Below are 8,606 nucleotides of genomic sequence, written 5' to 3' on the forward strand. Positions count from 1 at the left end.
TCCCATACCCATTTCCCCCCCAAAGCTGGAAGCTTGGCCAAAAACTTTTTGGCCAGAACTCGACATCGTTGGGATGTTTTTAAAAGCACTTTATACGCCAGCCACACGCTGCATGATATAGATATAGATCAGGCCGCCAGTTCCTTCACCATTTTCCCCCTCTTTTCCGCCCACTGTTTCTGTGATTATTTTTCATAAACTTGGCAAATGTTTTGGGAAATCCATTTAGCGAGCGAAGGCAGCCGCATTACTTTATCTCTATCTGAGGCCATCAGGATTATGATTTGTGCTCGGGTGTGGATACTTGAACTGAGCGAACTGAGTGAGTTATAGCATCCATATACTCAGTATATATGGATATATCTGTACATATATGTGGTTGTGAATTATGCCAAGTCAAGGAACTTGGAATAGTTGGCAAAGTTTCCTTTAGACCACAAGTGCCAGAGCGGCAATGAAAGCAATTTGATAATGATATATGTGGGTTAATAGATAAGAAATAATTATAGAAGGAGTGACTGTCTGGGGATTACAACTAATGCCCAGCGTACCTGGCTAAAATTAATAAACAATGAGCTGAACACGCTACAAATTATACCTATTTGTAGTTTTATTTATTAATAAATTGTGATACGAATATATTAATATTTAAAGAATTTTTAAGTCTGTTTGGTAACAAATCTATATAAAAGCAATAATGATAATTTTTAAACAGAAATAACTGCATATATAATGTACTCGTATTATATGCACTTTAGATATTTTTTTTTCATAATTTTATTAGGGTAACATCCTTAAATGTCATAAAACAAGAATATATTTGCATTGACCATTTAATCAAAACACTAATGAAATATAAAATAAGTCCAGTAAAACTAATAAATATACTTATAATCAATTTTCAAAGCTTTTTAATGAATATTTTAATATTGTATTTTTAAATTTTCTTTAAACGTGTTTATTCATATTATTGTTTTATTTGTTAAGTTACCCTTGTTTTTCGTTCAACAAATTCAATTTGCGTCAATGTGCTTATGAATTTCCTCTCACCTCGATTTCTACACCCCTCCCCAAAAATTTCTCCCTCTGCTTGTCATAAAAATATGCGACATTTCGTTTTTATCGCTTTTGAAAAACTTTATTCTTGGCTCTTTGGTGTTCAATTCCTCCTACTTCTCTCCATTTGCTCATTCTTTGATATCGCCTTTTGCTCGTTTTTGTATTATTCGTTTTATTTTATTTACAATGGCAATTTTCTTTGTTTTAAACAAGCAGCGCATTGCTTTTTATTTGTGACGCTCGATTGGCGATTGGAAAGCGCCCGATTGGCTGCGATTTTCGGACAACTAGATGGGGTTCTGGAGGTACTATGGCATAGAATGGGTATATTTTTGGGGAAATATATAAAGAATAAATATTATTCTTTATAATAAATATAATTGAAAGGTAAATAGATAATATTGATAAGTGAAAAGAAGCTAGGAAATACTTCAGATGAAAAATAGACATTTTTAAGTTCGATTTAATTTAAAAGTATTATTTTTTGTGATGCTATAGCATAGAAATAATATTATTTAGGGTGCTAAATGATTAAGAAATCCCTAGTTATGAACTTTAGTACCTCTGACTAGCTTTATTAATTAATTTAGCAGATCATTAAATATATATACATTGAAAAGAAGTACAAAATTCAGATTCAACTATGCTCCCATATCAATAATATCCACTGTACTTTTGCCCCACCCAACCAATACCAACTTAACATCATCAAATACATGGCTTTTCCTCCTTCGCCTCGCTCTACTTTCCACCGAAGGCCGAAAAACAGCTTTTCCGCGTCGCCATAAAATGCAAGTGGTCAAGTGGAGGAGTTCGAAGGCGAAAGAGAAAATCACGAAATGAAAAACGAAGAAAAACAATTAAATGGCAAGAAGCAGCGGCAGCCAGAAGTCGACAGCAGCAAAACAAGCGAATAAACTTGGAAAATTTTCGGCGGAAAAAGGCGGAGGTTGGGAGGCCATGGAAAAGCGGAAAAGCGAAAACTGAATGCAGCATTTGCGACACGTCGAAAAGCGTCAGCGCCAATGGCAACTCAGTTTAATTGAAATCAAGTGGCAAAGGGGGGCTGTGAAAATTGTGTAGGGGGAAGGAAGGTTGATTGCCGGGGTGGATTGCAAATCGAATTGAAACGCCGAAACGTATTCGAAAATCGACAGCAAACGTAATTGAAATTGCATGAGCAACAATGTGCGGTGGCTAAAGAAAAACTGTTTGGGGCCCGGGAGTCGGATGGGGAAATTGGTGGAAAACCGGGTGGAGTGGCTCTGCCAAAATGGAGACGAGCCAAGCCAGTGGACAGACCAAACCCCCAATCAGCCGCCGTTTGCTTACTTTACACATAAATTGGTAACACTGCAATGGAAGTGGAGGGAAAAATTAAGAAGAAAATGGAAGAGAACTATACACTACATTTAAATAAAAACATTTATAGTAAATAATAAAAGGGTATTTTGAAGTAAGAAAAATAAAATATATATTGTAGCATATCTTTATTTCTTGTAATCAGTTGAGGGCAAAGTTCTAGAGATATAATTACCATTTCTTGTTAATAAATCATGTTACTCTTTCGGGGCAAAACAGTAAGGATTTAATTCCGTTTAAAGTATAAGCTGTAGAAGTGGAAAGTTTTCAATAGGATACAAAATATATAAACGCTTTGAAAATAAATTATAATAATACAAAAACAAATAAATCACGATACATAACTAAATCTTCTAAACATAACAATACCTTATCTATCATATTTTAATTTAATTAAATTTCCACAACTTCTATCCAGCTCAAACACTCTGAAAAAGTTAACATACCCCCTTGCAATATTTCCAATTCTTTCCAATTTCATTCTGTTTACTTCCTTGACTTTTTATGGATTTCAATACGTTTTTCCTGTTACCCAACCTCCCCCAAAACCAGCTGTAGAAAGAGAATTTATGAGCCATGTTTAAGAAATTAAATCTGCAGCAGCTGCCAGTTTCTTAAACTGATTAACAGTTGGCAAAAATTTTTGTTTAATTACTGCGGCAGAAAAATATCCATATAAACCATTTATTTCAGCAGTCAGATAAATTTCCATTTAGTTTTAGTGATTCATGCAAAGATTTCCACTTGGCATAAGGCAGATTTTTCAACCAATTTGCAAATTGTTTTCTAAGCACACACACAAACAAAGACAGGAAAACGCCAGAGAAAAAGAGATGGAGATAGAAAAGTGTCAGCAGAATAAATGCTGACAATAAATAAAAATGGAAAATGATTGAAACATGTGTCCGGGCATTTTCAATTTTTTGATATGCCATGCACGTTCTATATGCCAGCCTCCACCATCTCAGTCTCAGTCTCCATCTCCATCTGCCTGCCACTGTTTCCTGTACTTTTGGCGTGTGTCAATAGCCCGGATGTGTAAACAAATAAGAAAACAATCAGAGGCGACATTTTCTAACCTAACGTGAGTGCGCACAAAAGTATGCTATAAAAAGATGATGAGTCTGCCAAAGAGACGCGAGAGAGCGCTATGGCATAAGGGTGCCGGAAGCGGAAGTGGCACAGTCACAGAGAGTATCATATCGAATAATATGATTGCACATAAAAATTGTTGCTAAAGAAGTGTTCACATTGTACTAAAATGAGGTTAAAGGCTGGGGGGAGAACAGGAAATGTTTATTTTAGAAGATTTTGAATTGAATTCATAATAAACAAGTACAGAAATAAATTATAAATGATTAGAACGCTATAAGAGGCCATTTATTTATATAAATTATAAAAATATATATGTATTTGGGAAGCTAAATCAATAAGGAAACATAACTTCTATAAAACTTGGTTAGATCGATTCAGCTGTTTATGCTGATCAAGAATATATATATATATACGCAAAGTCAGGATCAGATTTGAAACTATCGTAGGAATAAGAAATCACTATTCATGAACAATTAATTATAAAGTTAGGCTGTAAACGTTGAATATAGATATCTTTCATAAAAATTGCTGAATCACTTTACATTAAAATTAAGATCTTGGGTACATGGAAATAAGATAATTAATAAATGCAGATGTATTGCATTGGTCACATGATAGTTCTGGGGTCGTAGGGGAATCACTATCACTGCCACGATCACTAACGATGTAAACAGGTGGGAGGCCACGGACAGACTGAGCTCGGCAGGCCTGCAATGCCTCTATTTATACTCCCCGAGCAAAGAGAACAGAGAAAGTGTGAGCGAGAGAGCAAGTGATAACTCAAGCGATATGCAGTGAGAGCAAGAGGGAGAGGCATACCGAAAGAGAGCGAGAGGGAGTGAGGGTTTTGCATTTTCACTTACATTTAACGATCGTTTTTATGGTAGCTTTATTATATAGTCGTCCGATCTCAATAAAATTAATACCGAAAATATAATATAATACGAAATAGCCAAATTTGAAATTTAATGGAAATATATTGAAAAGTGGAGAAGTTATAATTTGTGTTCTAAAATTTTTAAATAAATTTCTCGATCGTTCCGATGGCAGCTATATAATACGAACTTCTGCTTGAAAATTATAATACCCTGCAGGTGTATAAAAATAGATATGTTTACTTAAAACCAAGATAACACCAGAAAAACCTATTTAAATTTAATATTTACAACTAAAAATTGAACTACTCTTAAGATAATAATCTACAAAAATTCGAATTATTATCAGAAAATCAGCAAATTTTTTTTTTTTAAATAATACTTTCCAACTCCATTGATTGATTTCCCATAACAATTACTATATGTATATACAGCACGCTTCCATGTGTGCCCAGTGGACAAGCTAACCCCTCGATTTCCTATCAATATCAATAAGCCATATCGATGTCATTGAATGACAAGCCCAACTAATACCATATTGATTGCCTGACCAACCCCTGGACAAGGAACTGCACCCACAAAGGCATTTGCACCACATAACTCGGCATCAGGCGGCACATCCTGTGCACATCCTGTTGAAGTATAAAAGGGTTTATGGCGTGTTTGCAAAAAAACAGAAAGGGAAACAAAAACCAATAATAAAAAATACATATATAAATAAATATAATAATAGCGCAGTGAAAGGAGAGAAACAAAATCCCGAACAAACATTAATTTGTAACGCACGTTTGGCCAATTTCGGTTTTACAATTTTGACCAACAAAAATGTACCCCAAGTGACCGCATAACGAGCGCAAATCAATTTGCCACGTTGATAAGCAACCCTCCAACGATGATAACCCTTTTTTTTATCCCTTTGCCCCGTGGGCCCCTCTGCTGTCATAGCCGGGGGATTTATAGATATTAAATTAGACAGGATTTTAACACGCGCACGTAACTTTGACATACATCAACCCGACTTAACTTTGCACGAAAAAATAAAATAGAAAAACAAAACAAAACTGGAGGGGGGCTGAAAAAACAATCTCAAACAATGCAAATTGTATGCCAAAATGTTGAGATTTGTTTTGCTGACCAAACCAGAGTATAAAAGAATTCGAATATATATATATATAACACATACACATGTGTGTATGTCCCAGCTGCGTATCCTGTCTTCGTCTCTCTCCCCTGCGGTTGCCCCAATTTCATTCCCGAATCGCATTATAATCATAATAATAATAATAACAGTAAGCAAAGATGACAGCAAATTTCAAATAGGTGTGAAATGAAAATTCTGTTGTGTATAGATAGAGATTGGTCAGCAGTTGGTCTCGGACTTCGGGCGGGGGATGGGAGGATTTGGGTTAAAAGTGCTACAAAGTCACAGATGTTATGTGGCCAATGGGAAATTCAAATTTGGAAAAGGATTATTGACCAAATATTGGCTACATTTGTAGGGGGAGGAAGATGGCTTGGATTTTTGTTTAGATTGGTCAAGTCTAGAGATTGAGACTTTTGGGTGGTTGTGTTTCGAAAGCGGTATTGTTTAAGGTAAAATTTAATCTATATTAAGGTATTATTTATCTCATATAATTATAAGAAATAATAGCCATTTTAAAGGGCATTATAAAGAAATTAATAAAGCATTTAGATGTCTTTAAGCAATTGTTTAATATATTTTAATAATGATGTATATTGATCTTCTATTTCCAGTGAAGTTCTTTAAATTTTCCAACTTCCTAATAGTTTTAACGTAACTTCCATTCAATTTTCCAATACTATTTGAAATTTGTTTTTTTTTTAAACCCATCTTTTTGGAGTTTTACAATGCCCAGTAGCCATTGTCCACCTTGAAACATGCAACAATGAAATCATAAAGATTTGAGCTGCTCAAAAAGTAAACTCGTTCCTCTATATACGGTTTAATGAACTGTGTCCCATTTCAAGCCTCTTTCCCGTCCACCTATAAGGCCCAATCCCTGACATTAGCCATGGCTATTTACTTTTCAGTTCGCTTCGGACGAGCTACGATCTTTTAGGGCCAACATGTGAAAGAAAATAAAAATCTCACAAATTATTTATTAATTACCCCGACACACAACCTCGCTGAAGTCGAGTTTGCTCAAAGGTTAAAGCCAAACTGTAGACCCCAAGAAGTAGTATTTTCAATTCTCTGCTTATCGCTATTGTAAATTGTAATTTCTTCTACTCTCCAGCCTCTTTCTGGTTTCCTATCTTTGCTTCTTCTTTTTTTTTGGCACAATAAAACAATAAATCAATCACAGTTAGAACTGTGTGTTGTGTTTTTTGTTATCTTTAACCAAGTTTTTAGTGTCTTGCTAGATTTTTTTTGTGGGGCTCAAATTTATAAAAGGCCTTGTAAAAACACTGGATAAAATTTGACATTAATATGAATATTAAATCACTACAATATTATAGTAATAAATATTAACATTAAACATTAAATAATGCCAAAGTTCTTATGGTGTAAAAACAGAACTAAAACCCTTGTTAATTATTATTAAACATTGTTATTTTTACAAGCAATTTATGTTTATTTAATATTACAATTGTAAATTTGAATTGTTATTGTTTTAATTCGATTATAAAAGTATAATAAACATTAAAATAGCTGAAAATATTTTTAATCCCTCCAATAATTGTTAGTGTAAATTTTTTCCCCTATTTTCTTTTTGAGATCTGTTAAGTGCGATAAAAGAAAAATTCCATGACATGTTTTGTGCCATGCATAAATTTATATTGAATTGTTTAGATCAAAGCGTAAGATGCGGGCTGCTTAGAAAACACATAAATAGTGGAAAATAGTGGAAAAGGTGGGACATTCTCTAGTTGATTTAAAATTTTAGCAGTTAACATTTTTATGAAAGCAGCCAAGTCAATTAAATAGGGAACACATTCGAAAATCAACAAGCTGTGGTGGAAATTTACGTGTTTTTGTGAGTGGAGAAACTCACTCAAGCGTTGAGTTTCCATTATTTCACTCGCACTCACACCCACATTGCTGCACTCATTCAACAATGGCGGCTTCAACGGTTAATGGTCGGCTTGCTCTCTCTCGCTCTTGTGGGAGTGGCTTCCGTTGATGGTTCCATTTACCGTTTCGTTCCTATGGCCGCTTGCCGCTTCGACAGAGTAAATTAAAATTTTTGTGTAGTTTATTATTAAATGAAGCGCATTTTTGTATTTGTATGTGGACCAACTGAATGTCCGTCTGTCTGTCCGGTTGCTAGTGTTGGTGTATATGTGTGGAAATTGTGAGCAACAGCGGCATTTTTATATAGATAAACATAAAATAAATCGTGGGCCGTCGGTGGGTTAAGCGTTTACCCCTCTTGAAGGCCAACCCGCAGACATAAGGCACATGATAATATTAAAATGTTAATTAGCGTATTAATTCAGTTCGGCGTTGAAAGAACCGGAAAGGGATTTTAAAATGTATATTTTGAGGTATTAACTTTAACTATTTGAATAAGTTAAAATAGTAATTATAAGAAATACTTTAGAAATAAATTAATCCTACAAATTAAAGTATCTAAAGCTTAACTCTGTTGAAAATAGGAAAAAATATGTTATTATAGCTAAGAATTTTTAAATATCTTTTATTATTTATTTCCAAAATGATTTACAGTTTGACTTGTAAACCCTATTATTCACCTTAAATATTAAATATTATAAAACCCCTTTTGACTAACAGCACTCAATATTTAATAACCAATTTATACTACCCACAAATTAAATTTTCCTTCAACATTTATTACTCTCATTTATTGCCAGCGCAATATTTAATTATTTAAATGAATAAAAACCCATACGAAAAAAAATCAACAGAGACCGTTCTCAATATTTATAGCTTTTTAAACAAATAAACAGAGTTCGCAGTTCGCTGGCAAAAAGGCCACCCACAAAATCCCAGGGAAAAGCAAGAGAAACTCACGGAAAAACCCATGAAAATGCACTCAGAGAGGGAGAGGGCGCGAAAGAGAGAAAGAGACAGCCAGTGCCGGGATCAGTGGCGTTTCAGTCCCAGGCTCCAATCCGAATCCGAAATAGTTGATTTTAATGATGTACATAATAAAATTCCCATTCGTTTTGTGCCAATGCCAACGTTCCCCGTCTGCATTCCGCTTGTTCACACTGCCTGCGGTGGCTAGA

This window comes from Drosophila serrata, unplaced genomic scaffold (assembly GCF_035046125.1).
Source record: "Drosophila serrata isolate PLE 108 unplaced genomic scaffold, ASM3504612v1 contig_71, whole genome shotgun sequence".
Lineage (NCBI taxonomy): Eukaryota > Metazoa > Arthropoda > Insecta > Diptera > Drosophilidae > Drosophila > Drosophila serrata.